The sequence below is a fragment of the Octodon degus genome, unplaced genomic scaffold (assembly GCF_000260255.1).
Source record: "Octodon degus isolate 3935 unplaced genomic scaffold, OctDeg1.0 scaffold00072, whole genome shotgun sequence".
NCBI lineage: Eukaryota > Metazoa > Chordata > Mammalia > Rodentia > Octodontidae > Octodon > Octodon degus.
Window position 1 is genome coordinate 11580788 of NW_004524648.1, and position 16337 is coordinate 11597124.

Genomic DNA, 16337 nt, shown 5'->3' on the forward strand with positions numbered 1-16337 from the left:
AATACTAAAAAAAAAAAAAATAAAATGTCTTCCTCAAGGATCACATTTAAAGATATGACCTGACTAAAAGGGGTGGGACAACGAGGTTTTGATTTGGAAGGGTGTATTCTTGACCCTGGCTCCTGCCTTCTCTCTCTGCTTTCTGGCTACAACGCAGTGAAAGAGTTTCCTCTACAATGATGTTCAGCCATCAGATTTCTTCCAGGAATCAGTGGGTTAGGAACTGAACCTCTCAACTCTCACCTTTAGTAAATTTCTCAACTCTAAATTGGGGCTGTTGGGCATGTTGTCCCAGAAAGAGGAAAGTGACTGGTGCAGAAGTTTGGAATCAGGAGTGCTGTCATGGCTGAGACTGTACACAGTCATGTGGTTCTGGGGCTCTTGGAACTCAATTGCAGGAGGATTTTAGGATAGCTTGGAGATGTGGGCTGTAACCATGGGATGCGGTGAGCAGGGCTTAACAAGAGACCCCGTTGAGAGCTCCAATGATGAAAATGCTAACAGGAATGTGGCCAATAAGAGCTGAACTCAGCGGGGTACATTTGGGAAGAAGGACTCCACTGGAAGTTGAACTTCAATCATGTGTCTTTTTCTCTGACAGAAAATTTGTCTACATTTTGCTCGTTTCACAAGACTTTCCAAGAGAATGAGATTTAGCACAGCAGACTGATTAATTAATCTTGTAAATAACTTTCAATGCAGCCCAATGTTCAGGCTGTGCCTGGATACTGCTGGCTGCTTTCAACCAGATCTACAGTAAGAATAGGAATACATGGTGGAGTTAAATGATACAAAATGTTTGCAGTTTATCCAGATATGAGCACCAGCAAAAATGGGGTGAAAGAGTATGGTTGGCCCATAATTAATTAATTAATTAATTAATTTATTTATTTTTGTGGAACCAGGGATTGAACTCAGTTCCTTGAGCTTGCCAGGGAAGCGCTTATTCCACTGAGCCATCTTCCCGGCCCCATAATTGGTTTTATGTATGTATGTATGTATGTATGGGGGGGGGCGGGGCTGGCTGGCATGTGGTGCTGGGGGATAGAACCGTGGTCCCTGTGCTTTGCTAAGCTTGCTCTAAGTAAGTGCTTTAGACCACTGAGCCATCTCACCAGCCCCCCATAATTGGTTTTTGATTTGAATTCAGTTTAGTCTAGTTTGCCTCATGTTAGTGAAGGCATCTTTGTTCTCTTATAGTTAAAATTTACATGGAATTTCTTTTTTTCATCTTTCCCTTTCAACCCAGGTATGTCCCATATGTCCCAGGGATATTAACTCTAATGTGTGTATCTTGTAGATAGCATGTAGGTATAGTTGGATCCTAGTCTTTTAAAAAATGTATCATTTATTTAATTATGCTCTTAGTAAGAAATTTAGAACATTAATTTATGAGGATAAATTCCATTTGTCAGAGCAAAAATGGATTGCAGGTAGCCCTGGAGCTGAGGAACAGCTTTGATTTTTGCTAAAATCTGAGTCCATCACTTTCTGATTCACCTTGTGCTGGTATCTCTCTTTCTCAGTGTCAAAGACCTTGTCCTCCTGGTGTCTGGGTTTCCACAGCTTCTTCTTGAAGTAAGCATCAGTGAGGTGTTTGGGGATTTTCATTTTGCCGATAGCAATTTTTGTAGAGGCAGTAATGACAAATTTCTGGTGTGTTCTTCATAGCAGAATACAATTAAAGCTAAGAGGCCCACTCAGAAGTAGCAAGCCACTGGCCAACTGCTTCAGGAAGACCACTTTCTTGCCTCTGTGATGCCCGGTGAGGATGATCAAGATGGTGAAGGGAGTGATGCTAGCTCGGATTTTCCTCACACACTGACTGAAGGGTTTCTTGCCGCGGCTCAAGAGCTTTTGGGGCACATCTTCAGTAGGGTAGAATCTAGGCATTTTTTGAAGCTTAACTACCCAGGTACCTCCATTCTTGTCCCCACTGACTGGTTTTGTGATCATAGCATGAACTCTTTCTTTTTCTTCTCAACATTTGACCTAGCCTTGGCAGTTTGAAATGTGTTGAAATGAACATGGCTCTTAGAGATACTGACTTTATGTCCTTTGGATATATATCTGGTTATAGAATTGTTGGGCCCCATAGTTGAACTTTTTACTTTTTTTGAGGAACCTCCATACTGTTTTCCATCGTGGCTGTAATGATTGACATTTCCACAGACAGCATCCAAGGATTTCCTCTTCTCCCCAGCCTTGCCAATACCTACCTTTCACCTTTTACAGTAACAGTCATTCTAACAGGAGAAGGTGGTATCTTACTGTTAATGTAATCTGTACCAGCCTGATGGAGTGTGATGCTAAGCTGATGTTTTCTTCAAACACCTGTTGGCCATTTATATGACTTATGTGAGAGGTACTTGTTATGGTTGTATCTAAGTGTCCAAAATTATCTCATGTGTTTGGAAGGTATTGTAGTTTAGTGATCTGTGAAGGGAAACAATACAATATAGTATGCTTAATTATAAGATTATTTTATAATGAACCACCCAAAGGATCATATACAAAGAGAGCAGAAAATCTGTCTACACAATGAAGACCAAAGACTCTAGCTGAGGTTCAGGACCCCACAGTAATGTCTTGCATGAGTCCAGCTGAAGACCTAGAGCCCCTCACGAGTCAACTGGAGGTCTATACAGCCTGTGACAATATCTCATGCAGGCCCATTTCACGTATCTGCCCTAGGAAGGTCCAAAGGTCAGTGGTGGAAGCTAGAAAGTCTGTGCCAGAGGGATGAAGGATCTGTGCTGCAGACTGAGGGGTCTGCACCGTAGCCCAGAATCGAGTTCCCACCAGGAAAGCCAGTGCAACAAGCCTCTCCAGGAGACCGAGCAGTGCACCATCTTCTCCTCTGGAGCCTGGAAGTGATGCTCAAAGTGAGGACCAGAGCTCCCCCAAAGTCAACAGTAGCCATTCTCAGTGACAAGAAGGTCCTGAGCCAAGGTTTTCTGGCAGCCTCCCCCAACCCCTCAACAATCTGGAGAGAGACACAGGCAAGAAACTGCAGAAGTTGGAAGGTGGTTTAAAGCAGGAATAACTTACCTTCTCGCGGGTTCCTGGAGGCACTGATCTTGGCAGGCAGGGCTGCTACTGGCTAAGACAGCGGGCTCTGGAAAAGGCCCTGGTGAAGGTGCCTGGTGTCCTGGGATGATTATGGTCGCGAAGAGTCGGGGAGGCCGAGCTGCAGTTCCTGCTTGTGGGTTATCCACGAACGTGAGTGCGTGAGACACCCTCCTGTCTGTCCAGACTTGTGCAGTCTGGCGCCTCCTCATCAGAGCTTTTCCCGCGGTTGCCTCTAGCCAATGGGCGCTCTAGAAAACGCGCGCCATAAGGAAAAAAAAAAAAAAAAAAAAACGCGCACGGTGAAGGAAAAAAAAAAAAGGGCGGTAACTGCGGAATGGACATCGAGGCACACCTATCTTTTGATTGTTGGAATGAGGCGGGGCGGGGCCCAGAGCGGAAGCCAGCGACCTCCGCACTCACCTATCTTCTTGAGATTTCCCGCTCCGCTTCCAGGTCCATATTTCTGCCCACTCCTTGCCAGGCTTCCTGTTCAGGGCAAAATGGCAGCTCCTGCCCTTTCAGTCGCCCGTTCCCTGGTGGCACCTGCGTGGTTTCTTTTCTTTTCTTTTTTCGTTTTATAAACAGGATCTCTCTAGATGCCCCAGCCTGGCCTGGAACTTTTAAGAACGCATCCTCAGCCTCTCTGGTACCAGCGAGTACAAATGGGAACCCGGGGCTCAGCACTTTGAGAGAAGGGGAGAGGGGAGAGCTGTGTTACTTTAGAGCAGAGAAGGAGGTGAGGTGAGATGAGAGAGAGAGGCTGGGAGCGGGGCAGGCAGGGCAGAGGGGGCTGGTAAAGGAGAAGAGGGAAGCAGGGGAAGCCACAGCGCTGAGGTCAAAGTACAGAGGTGGGAAGAGAGGCAGTAGGAGGGAAGGCAGGGCTGAGGTGCAAGGCAGAAGACAGCAAGGTGATGGGTGCTGAGGAGAGAGGAAGGTGGGGGGAGAGGCTAGAGGGGTGGAAGGACCCCACCCATTTGTATCTGTCACCATCACCCCAGGACACTAGGAAAGCCTTGGGGTGATTCCTGTCCCAGCCATGAGCGAACCTGCTGAAGGCACATGGAGGAGAAACAAGGTTGGGGCTCTGAGCCCTTTGTGTTCCCCACCTCGCCGGTGTGTGATTGTCACACCTTTGTTTCATGCCACAGAATTTGGGGGTCATGTGTGACACCCATAGATTTAGGAGCTGGGACAATACTGTACACACTCTGTTATTTTCCTGCCTTTCTCCATAACATATTTCTGAGATCATAATCCTAGCATTTTGTACCACATAGAATCTACCAAATGGGGTGCCGGGGAGATGGCTCAGTAGAATAAACACTTCCCTGGCACCTGCAAGGGTCTGAGTTCAATCTCTGGTTCTGCCAAAAAAAAAATCTATTAAATGCCTCATCATGTCAGTATGTACACGTGCTGCTTGCTCTAATACTTCCCACACTTGTTGCTTTCATACTTTTTAAGGTAACAGTTTATTTATTGAACTCAGGACCTTCCACTTGCTAGGCAAGCACTTATTCTATTGAGTTATCTCCCCAGCTCTAAATTAACATTTTAGTCCACAGCTTTCAGATTACCAATCATTTATTAACATGGAGCAAACAATACCATAATTATCTAAAGATCAACCTGGAGGCCACAACTTATTTTATGAGATTACAATTTTCAACCCATGAATATAACATAGCTCTATGTTTTTACATTTCCTTCAGTGTTTTACACTAAAATTACAGAACTTCTTGCAAAAATACTGCGTATTTTGCTGAGTTTTTGTACCTATGTCCTTTACTTTGGGGCAATTTTAAATGAAGTCTTTGAAAATGTTCCCCCTACTCCAACTGTACTGGGTTAGGGTGCAGCTCAGTGGCCCAGTCTAACCTGTGTGAGGCTCTGGGTTCCACCCACTGCACAGAAAATCAAGAAAAAAAAATCTTTCCACTTGTTGGATAATAATATAAGTGCTTCTTACTCCAAGATTTCTGAGTGTAGGGCCAGCCAGATAGCTCAGCGGACTAAAGCACCTGCTTAGGCAGAGCACAGCTGAGGTTCAGGTTTAGGTCCCCGGGCATGCTGAGACAGTGAATGAGACTGGACGCCAGTAATTCCAGTGTTTAGGAGGCTGTAAACAGGAGTCTGATCTACGTTAGGAGACCCTGTAGACCCTGTACTAAATACATTAAAAAATTTCTGAGTATTATTTTATTTTAATGCTTGACATTTCTGTACATGTGAGATCAAGTAACTATCTTTTGAATATCTTCTCCCCCTCACCCCGCCTTGCTCAAACTCATTAGTGTGGACTTGTAACACAACATCAAATAGAAAGGATGACGGTGGGCACCTTTTTCATGCTCTTTATGGTACAGGCACATGCCAGTCTCTTCTCACTGTGTGGTAAGACTGTTGGATGCTTTCTTCAAATTTCTCTCGCATCAATTTCCAAAGCTTGCTTACACTTCTAATTTGCTAAGAGTCATGAATGGATGTGGTACTTTGTATTATAAAGCTTTCACTGGAGCTGGGAGAGAGCTCCACCACTGATGCACCTGCCTGGCAAGCCCAAGGACCCAGGTTTGATACCCGACACAGCAAGCCTTACAGGTTCAAGAAAACTGGGCACTGTGCTGACCACCAAAACCGGGCATGATAGTGCATATACCTGTAATCCCAGCACTGGGGAAGTTGAGACAGGAGGATTTCTAAGAGTCTAAGCTATGTAGTGAGACCTGCATTAATTAATTAATTAGTTAATTAATTAAAAAGTTTTCATCATCTTTTTTTGAGTTTTCATCATCTTTTGAGGTGAATATGGGATGGTGGTGATCCATATGTATCAATTTTCTTCTGGGGTGGTACCAAAATTCATTTGGAGGAGTTTAAAAAATAAGTGGATAGGGGCCTGGGAGTTGGCTCAGTGAAATAAGCACTTGCCTGGCAAGCGCAGTGGCCTGAGTTCAATCCCGAGATACACAAAAAAAAAAAAAAAAAAAAAAAAAAAAAAAAAAAGAGAGAGAGAGAGAGAAAAAGTGGATATTTTTGGTACAACTTACAGGAAAGGTAAGGGTAATCCTACCATGCATGCACTACATTGGGGAGCAAGAACTGACTGCTAAGCAGCTGGGACTCCTGCTCAAGCATAGCTCTACTTAGCCTTGTCTTTCAGGGTGTGCATGACAAAAATCTAGTTCACATGATTGAACATGCACAGAAAGAGCTTCAGAAGTTAAGGAAAGATATTCAAGATTTAAAACTGACAGCGAAAGAACATGAAGCTCTCCCCTGGATCTAAACTGAGAGAAATGAAGTCAAATTGGGTATCCGTGGTCAGTAAGAATTACGAGATTGAACAGACCGTTGTGCAACAAGAGAATGAAGTCTATCAAATTAAGCAGCAGCAGGGAGAGGCAAACAAAGACAATATCCGACTGGACGTCTGAAAAGACTAACTGGCTGGGAGAAAGGAAGGAAAGTTGTGCTCTAACAAACACAGCCATCTGAACTTTCCCTGAACCAGGAAGGACAGCAGCCTCTCACAAAGACGTTCGTTAGTCAGGAAATGTTTAGAAACCGTAAGGTATAGATTCTTACATTAATTGCATCTGTGTGTCTCTGTGAAATAAAGACTACCAAACTGGAAAAAAATAAATGCAAAAGGCAATGTAGGAACTTTACAGTGGGTCCATCTGTCACACACTATTGGCCCAAGGAATCAAAGTCAGTATCATTTGTGATGGAATAAATAAAAATCATGAACCTTCTGACGTGATTGTTTAGAATGGTATAATGACCACGGTATAGTATTCTTGCTAAAAATCACAACTCCAACCTAAGCAGGAGGAAACCTAAGTGAACTCAAATTAAGAGACTTCCTGCAAGGAGAAGAGGAAAGAGAAGGGGCAATGGGATTGAAAATAATCAAGAGAAGTCATGCGCATGTACCAGTTTCCCAAAATGAAAATCCCTGCTCTGTATTATCAGCAAGCACTAACAAAGAGGGGACTGAGGAAAGGGGTGAGTAGGATGCTGCAAAGTGATGGACCAGTCCTCTTTAGTAACAACAAGGTCAGGAACAATGGGTGACTGGGGAACACTTCCAGATTAAATGAGATACACAAGGAATGAAAGGTCAGTGCAGTATTTGATCCTAGTTTGCATCTTAGAAAAGAATCTTATTTCTGTTGGCATGAAGGCACTTGTTGATTGATTGCCAAACTTCCCATCGGGTCTATAGGTTGAGTAACAGTATTATATCAATATTAATGTCCTGATTTTGATGGTTCTCCACTGAATGTCCTTATTTTTAGGAAACTACTACTGAGGTGCTGAGAGATACAGGGGTGCTGTAGTTTGCGTGTGTCCCTCAAAGTTCATGTGCTGGAAACTTAATCCCCAGTCACCAGGAAGTAAGTCGGTGAAAAAAAAATCTGTATTTATACATAATGAAAGCTCAGATGGTATTCATCAGGCATTGCAATTTCAATGACATTGATACGTGGAGAATTTGGGAACGTTCACACTGCTGGTGATAGTTATTTCTGCTGTAAGCTTAAAGAAATTGAACAACTCCCCTCCCTTCCTTTAATCTATAAAAGCTGCTGGAAGAGATGGCTTCCCGGGGACAACCCTCTTGGGGCCTCCCTTCTGTCCTTCTCTTGCATAGAAGCTTTCCTTCCCCCAATAAATATTCTGCTTTTAACTTCCATTTGTTCCCAAAATTCATTCTTCGGTTTCAGAGAACATGAACTCTTTTCAGGTACCTCTCAGGTTGGGGGTTTCATTTCCCCTACATCCCTGTGTCCTGCTCTCTGCCTCTTTCCTCTCTCCTGCCCTTTCCCTGCAATCCCTTACTCCTTCTCCCAACTCAGCCACCTGTCTTGCTGGCCTTTTTCTGGAAGCGAAGAAGCACAATGTGGTGTGTCCCTTTCCACATTCACACTGTTCACATCGAATTGAATTGCTCCTTCTTGCCAGTTCTGACCCTTGGGCACCCAGCTTTCCTCTTGCCAAGACTGGGTAGAGCTCGGAGATTGTGTTTTCTTTCCAGATGCTTGAAGACAAGGTTTCTTTCAACCCTTCTTTCTGCACTCTCCCTGTTGCTACCCCTGAAAAGACCAAGTGACTGAGCAACCTGTGCAGAAGGTCACTCTGTGGGGGTTCAGGGTACTCTAGAGGCGTTTATGAGATGGCAAAGGTGGAGAAAAGGATCAGTCTCAGAGATCGCGAGTCACTTCAGGAGTGGTGACAGTTCTCGTACACAGCGAGTGGTTGAACACATCGTCTGACACCTGTACTTTGCTAGATGTTACATTGAATATCAAAGCAATTAAGAGGGATCCTGCTACTTTTGCGTGGTTTCTTTAGCATGTTCCATCAGAAAATGTAAATGAAAAAAAAAAATTAAAAGGAGCAGCGACGAGAGCGCGAGCCTGGTGTGGGTTTGGGATGGGGGAGAGAGCAGGCGAGCGCAAGGGGTGGAAGAAGAGCGAGTCAAGGAGACCGAGAGAGCCTGAGCGGAGCCGCGGACAGCGGGACGCCTCCCAGACATTGTTATTTATCCATGATGGCAGCCGGCAAGCGACCCAGCCAGCTCACCCTGCTCTCCTCTCTCAGCCGCCAGTGGCGGCAGCGGCGGCTGTCCCAGGGAGTTGGTGGGGCCCGCGGGGCTGAGCCGGGAGGGAAGAAGGGCTAAGGTGTCCCCCCTGCCTGGAGGACTCTGAGGCTTTGCGGCACTGGCGGCGACAGTGGAGAGGACTGTTGTAGTGGGAGAGACAGCGGCAACCAGGGAAAAGGAGGGGGACCTGGCGAGGAAGGAACATGCTGGGACAGAAGAGATGAGCACTAATTTCGCTAAGGCCTAGAATTGCCTACTCTACAGATAGTCCTGATTAGGCAATACAGGAATGGCCCAAGAAAGCCACCAAATCGATTTTCAGGTTTGACATGATCTATGACAGAAATTCCCTGAAGTACCTGAAGTTGTAACCAGGTGCGTGTTACAGGATAATAATAACCTGGATGCCTGCGGTGCTGTCCTCTCTCAGGAGAATACAAGATATCTTTATGGTGAAGGAGATTTGAGTTTTTCGGCTGACTCTGCAATTTCTGGTCGGTGCGCCGTCCCATGACTTCTCTCAACTTAGACTTGCAGTCAGAGAATGTTTACCACCATGGAAGAGAAAGAAATAGCACAAATGGAAGTAGGACTCTAATGCACAGCATTAGTGATGGACAACTTCACGGTGGTCGGTCCAATAAGGAGCTATTCCAGTAGGAGCCACAAACAGCACCAGCTCAAGTTCCTCAAGGCTTTGATGTTTTTGGAATGTCCAGTACATCTGGTGCGTCTAATGTTAGCACCGCCTCTTGGATTTCACTTAGGCAGCAAAGCAACATCTAACCTTTCTCAACAAACTCTCAGATTTAATCCCATTATAGATTAATGGGATTAAGTATATTTAATTTGGACCTTAGCCCCAGATATCCAGAGTGGTTGTAATACTCCTATATCTTTGCACATACATGGTGTACCTCCACCTGTACTTAACAGTCCACAGGGAAGTTGTATCTACATTAGGCCTTACATTATAACTCCTAGTGGCACAACTCGGCAGACACAGCAGCATCCTGGCTGGGTATCTCAGTTTAATCCTATGAACCCTCTACAAGTTTATCAGCCTTCACAGCCTGATCCCTGGACTACTTACCCTGCATCTTATCCTCTGCCACATACCTCAACCAACAGCCAACTCAGCAAGGCCAGCAGATCTGTCATGTCTACATGGACATGAGTTCATTTACTCTTCCACAACCACCAATACTTCATTCATCTGGCAGCTTTCAGTCTTCTGCTCATAGCCAATATAACATTCAGAATATTTCAACAAGACCTCGAAAAAACCAGATTGAAATCAAACTTGAACCCCCACAAAGAAACAGTTCTTCAAAATTGCATTCTTCTTGGGGGCTGGGGTGATAGTTCAGTAGCATGAGCACTTGCCTGGAAAAAGCACAAAGTCCTGAGTTCAATCCCTAGTACCAAAACCAAAACGAAACAAAATTGTGTCCTTCTCAACCTCCAAGCTCCAGCACTTCCTCTTTAGTCAACAGCCAGACCTTAAATCAAAATCAGTCCACTGTTTGCATAGCTGCCAGTCCTCCAAAAATTGATGCGATGATCTCCTGTAGTCAACCTAAGGTTTGTACTTCAGCTAATTCCACCACAGGAGATAAACCAGGCATGTGGAATCAGTCCACAGTCTTCATATCCACGAACTCTGGAGGCATTTGCTGCCTCCAGGAATATGTCTGGGCAAGTGAGCGTGGGTTCTACCTTTATTCATGACCACCCTCCAGAAAGTCAAGCAGCAGGCAATAACTCTGCAAGCTCTCTTCGAGTGGAGGTCATTCAACCCAACACAAAGTATACTTTCAAAATTATAGTTTCTCCCAATAACCCCCCTGCTGTTTTACCAGGGGTTGTTTCCTCTACCTTTGAGCTTACGAATCTTTTGAATCATCCTGATCATTATGTAGAAACAGAAAATATTCAACACCTCATAGACCCTACATTACCACATGTGGATAGAATAAGTGAAGCACAAAAACTGAGCATGGGATCTGATGCTGCTGCCTAGATACAAGCTTTGTTGGTATACCAGAAGGCCAGAATGGAATGACTTCAAAGAGAACCTGGGATTCAAAAGAAAAGGCTGGATAAACTAAAATCTGAGGTCAATGAGTGGAAAATAACCTAACTCAAAGATGCCTGAAAAGATCAAATTCCGTATCCCAAATAACTTCTCTTGAAGAAATGAAGCAGTTGAGAAGTTGTAATGAACAGCTACAGATTGACATTGACTGCTTAATTAAAGAAATTTATTTTTTTTTTTTGGGGGGGAACCAGAGATTGAACTCAAGTCCTTGAGCTTGCCAGGAATGTGCTTATTCTACTGAAGCCTGAGGACCACATTTTAATCCCAGCACTATTCATAACTTTATGACAATATTGGAGTTGTAGGTCCTGTGCCACCAAAACCCAAAGATCACAGGTCCACCATCAAAACAGCAAAGACTCAAGACACAGAAGATGATGAGGGGGCTACCTGTACTTTTTTAAAAAACCATCCCGCCTTTATCCATTGTGAACAATCTGAGATGCCACAGCATTTCTGAGGCAGAAACCGCTATGTCTTCACTAAAACCACATCAAGAGTTCAAGAAATCAATCTACCATTGGGGGATCCAGCCAAACAGCTCAGCGGATTAAAGTGCCTGCTTAGGCAGGCAGTGGCAGGAGTTTGATCTCCATCCTGCCATACTGGCCCCACCCCTGGGGCCCACTGAGAGGGTGATGGCTGGGCATGGTGACACATGCCTATAATCTCAGCTCTTGGGAGGCTGAACACAGACAGATGACTAGGAGTCCATTCTACTAGCGAGACCCTGTAGACCCTGTTGTAAAATTATATTAAAAAAAAATCTACCATTGGGGGAAAGTTTCACTGTTACATAGGATATTGTCAGATTGAAGGTGTGACAAGAAGGTATTGTGATAATGTCAAATGTCAGCCCACAGAGCTAATAATACCTCAGTGTAATGTCATGGGCAGTTGAAATTCATCACATGAAAGGCAATCTGCTACAAGACCATGGTCAGTGTTTCTATTATTCCATCATGGATAATTCTCACTATGTTAATGCTTAAGTGTTCCCAGTGCTTTTTCACCTCCTGTCACTACTGAATTTTAACAGAAGGAAGAAGACAGTAGCTTTTTTTTTTTTTTTAAGCTTTCAGTGAAACTCCATACATGAAGAGGAGGAACAAGGTGTAACTATTTAAAAACTGTTTGCCTATACAAAGTGCCAATGGACAAGGGAAGAGCTTCACATATCTGTGGTACTCTTGGCCTTGTCTTTGTCTTCCCTGAACATGTCTCTGTGGAGCAGCATCTAGGACCTGAAGATAAAAGGAGAGCAGTGTGCATCGTTGGTAGAAACATACAGTGAAATAGTCCAAAGTCTTCCTAATGCATAGGTCTCTCAAGTCTGCTGCTTTAAGTGATTTCTTTTTCATTTTCTTATATTTCTGTATGCATAGTGTGATAGCCTTTTGTTATGCTTTTTTCCTTTTAGGGATTAAGCATGATCACTTCCCTTTTAAGTCTTACCTGAAAGAATGCCATAAAAATAAAAAAGCCTTAATGAAATGAAACTATCACAAAGTACTCTTCTCTACTTATTCTGTACTTTGCCCTTATGGAGACCAATGTTCTGTGAAGATATACACATGCTGCACAATGAATTGCAGAAAATAACACAAGAATCACATGTATAGATCATTCTACAGGGGCTGGGGACATGACTCAGTAGAATAAATGCTTCCCTGGCAAGCACAAGGGCCTGAGTTCAATCCCTGGTTGGGGGGAGGGGGGAAGATCATCCTATATACTCACTTTTTTTTTTTTTTTTGGTGGAACCAGGGATTGAACTCAGGCCCTTGCGCTTGCCAGGCAAGCACTTATTCTACTGAGCCATCTCCCCGGCTCCCTCCATACTCACTTGAGCAGTAGGCAGCACAACACAGCGTCTTGTCCTCCATTCATATAAGTACCGCGCGCTAACTGACTGCACCACTGGAGTTCCTTGTCCTCCATTCGGAAGTCTAAAATGCATTTTTACCCCACTGACAGCGCTTGCTTCATCAGCGTGGTGTCCCACAGAATTTTCACAAGAGATTATTTTGGGGAAAGTGTAGTTTCAAAAGCAGCAACATTAGCAGTACCAACAGCCAGTTTTGAAAAAAGTTTAAATGCTTTACTGTTGGGACAATCTGTTTCTAAACCTGACTTGGTGGCAGTATTGTGTATTCATAAAACAAAGATAGCTATATTTAGGACAACTGAAGAAAAGCTGGGAAAAAAAAAAAAGAAAAGCAAGCAAACTTGAACACGGAAGCAACCTCGAGCATCTTTTTATGTTGATATATTTTTATAAGGAAAATATTCAGATGGTCAGGAATGTATATAATTAAATGAAATCAGGAAAAAAATAACAGTATGCACTTAAAAAGAAATCAGAAATATATAGCAGTGCTTAGAATGGGGCTAAGGAAAGTGCTGAAATACAGGCAAAGGTAGGAAATAATGTAGCTGGTCACCCACTGAAAATGTGTGCAAATGGCACTGTGTTAAAGAAATGGGATTACTATAGGTGATCTCTGTGAATGTCAGAGCCTTGGATGCCCAGCTTTGCATTATGTATATGAAAAGAAATATTGGGGCCGGAGAGAGGGCTCAGTAGAATAAGCGCTTGCCTGTCAAGTGCAAGGGCCTGAGGTCAATCCCTGATTCCGTCAAACAAACAAACAAACAAACAAACAAACAAACAAACCAACCCACAATCCTAGATAACTAGACAGAAACCCAAATATTTGATACATTTTGTTTTAACAATAGACTCTGTTTTCTCAGCTACATCTGCAGTTCTATATGAATATTGATAAATCAGTTTTTACTTGTTTTATTAATAAAAATGTAATTAGAAGTATTTTTTTGGCTGGCTCAGGATGCCTTAAGGGCAGGTCTGGTAAGGCATGAGGATCTGGGGATCGAACTTGACTGCTTTGCTTAAGCAGACACTTAAAAAACTGAGCTAATGGGCAGGCCGCAATAGAATGTAATTTAAAAAAAAAAAGAAAAGAAAAAAAGAAAGTCTTCACTATTCAGAGGAGACCAGGCACTTTCAGGGTGGTAAGGCCATAGGCCTATTCACTATTCAGCCCTGAGGCAGACTATGCTGCCTGTGAACATCATTGTTGTATGTAACTGAGACAGATAGACATAGTCTAGGCAGTGCGATAGGACTAGGCCCTCCTCCCAGGGGGAAGAGGACATACCTGGCAACTGTGGGAGACACAGACAGACGCCTCCAGCTGTGGCCGGGCCTAAAGACAAAAGATAAAATCAACTCACCCTTGTAACTCCGGAACGCTAAACATCAGGGATTGATATTCTAACTAGGTCTCTACCACCTTGAGAAAACCAGAGTCGCTAACTCAACTGCCTACGGGGGAAAGGCCCTGTTGTGTATTCATGCTCTTCCCGCTGTGTGACTGGCTTCCTCATTTGATCCCCATTTAATCCATATCAACTGAGCGATTATACCTGTCACATTAATGGCTGGCCATAGGTTTATCCCGCCTCAGGCCCACCTTGTGATTTTCTACATTTCCCAACTTTAACCCAAATCATCGATTTGCTCTATAAAAATTCCTAGGAAAATCAGGTCCCCTTTTGTTCCTCTCTCAGCCAGGAATGAAAACAGGGATTATCATATTATTTCCCCAAATAAATATGTTCTGCTCTTAATCTCCATGGTTTATAAAATTCAGTCTTCCATTTTAAAGAATAGGAACTTGTTCTAGATTTATTTTTCGGTTAGGAGCTTCTTTTCCCGATATCATCAGGAGTTTTTTTTTTTTTTCGTTGTTCCAAATTTATTGACATTACAGCACAGCAAAAAGATTCAAACAGCTCCACGTGGTGTTTTGAAATTCATCCCGACAGTAGGCTGTGTGACCTGCAGGTTGGAGAGGCTGCCGAAGTCCAAAAGCTTCAGCATTTCTTTAGTGTCAGGATCTACTTCAATGATTTCCTGATCCAAGGCTGAGACCTCAGGGACGTAGTTATCTGTCCTTTCTCTCTCCTCCTCCTGCAACTTGATGGCAATACCCCGCACAGGGCCCATCTGTATCCGCTTCATCAGATGTGTGACACAGCCTGCTATCCGGTTGCGGAGCTTCTTGCTGGGGATGATGGCGATTTCCTCGCACACGCGCTTGTTGGTGTGGAAGTCGTTTCCCAGTCGCGTACAGTACTTCTCAATGATGACGCGGGCTGCCTTCTTCACTGTCTTGGTACGAACGCGGCCCATGTTGGCGGGTCCCAAGGAAAGAGCTCATCAGGAGTTTTAATGATTTATGGTAGCAGCAGTAAGAAACTAATACAAAGAAAAAAGAATAGTGTGTAAGTCCCACCTCAACGGTGGAGAAAAAAAAGAAAAAGAGAAAGAAAAAGGGCACAGAATAAACCCAGAAAATCCGGAAGGAGGGAAATAAAGATAAGAGCAAAAATCATCGATGTTAACAATAAGACAACAGAAAAATCAATCAAACTAAGAGCTATGAAATTGGAAAGGGCAATAGAATTGGTAAACCTTTAGCAGGACTGCGAGGAAAGAGAACACAGAAAGATCAAGCTCAGGAATGAAGACAGGGATTATCATTTCAGACCACGCAGACATCGCAAGGCCCACAGGAGAACGCAGCCAGTGGTGCAGGCACAAAGAAATACGTAACACATTTACCTAAAAAGAACCACATCCTCACTGAGAAATTGGAACTTGTTACTTAACAACTTCCAAAATTTGGATGGGTAGGGGCGGGAGGAGGCCTGTGGACCCCGCAGGGTCAGTAGCAGTCGCTGTGCCCTGGCTCCGGGTCTGGTCCGCGCGCAGGCGCGCGGAAGGAGGGGGTGGGACGTCCTCCTGCCGCCACCGCACAACGCTGGACTCCCGGCTGCAGCTCCCTCGCGAACCCACCCAGCGCCGACCGCCCGCTAGGGGGCGGAAACTCCATTCTATCCCGGACTCTTCCAGCTGTGCTAGCGCAGCTGCTGCGGCCTACGCCTAGGCGTCTATTGTTGCCCGGAGGGCCTTCGGGTCCGCTGCAGGAAGAAGGGGCTAGAGACCCCGAGCTTGCGCTTCCCTGGTCCTCCGAGCTGCAGGAGTCTACAACAGAAGCTTGTAAAATAGATTGCCTGCTGGTGGAAATAGAAAACCAGTGGCAGGGTTTCGCTGAGCCCCAGAACGCTGGCACCGTGGAACCAACCAGTAGCGCAAAGAAGCATCGGTTTCGCTGGGCTCCTTGCTCACGCTTTCTCAGACCGCGTCAGACCCCAGCAGCTTTAAGTTTGGTGGCTTTGGGTGCGAAGTTTCAACAGGGGCTTCTGGGTCAGAAGCTTATTTCACAGCGAGTCTGAGTTTGGATTTCTCACCCTGGCCTGAGATGCAAACATAATCAGGGAGAGGTCGGCAGTGGGATTTTCCATTCCGCAGCTTTGAGTGCAAGCTGCGGCTGGTTCATAAACAAATTCACAACAGACATGACCCACGTTGCTGTGCGTGTCTGGTTAAGGAGGATGCTGTCCATCCTGGAGTTTCTGCTTTGTGTTCAAAGGCTTGGACGAAATAAAAATGCCTAAAACCAG

At 44.5% G+C, this 16337-nt stretch overlaps 2 pseudogenes; one reads left to right on the top strand and one right to left on the bottom strand.

Moving 5' to 3' along the window:
- Positions 1–8972: 8972 nt before the first annotated feature.
- LOC101559843 lies at positions 8973–11244 on the top strand (annotated as a pseudogene).
- A 3321-nt stretch (positions 11245–14565) lies between these two features.
- Positions 14566–15022, bottom strand: LOC101593333 (annotated as a pseudogene).
- Positions 15023–16337: the final 1315 nt, after the last annotated feature.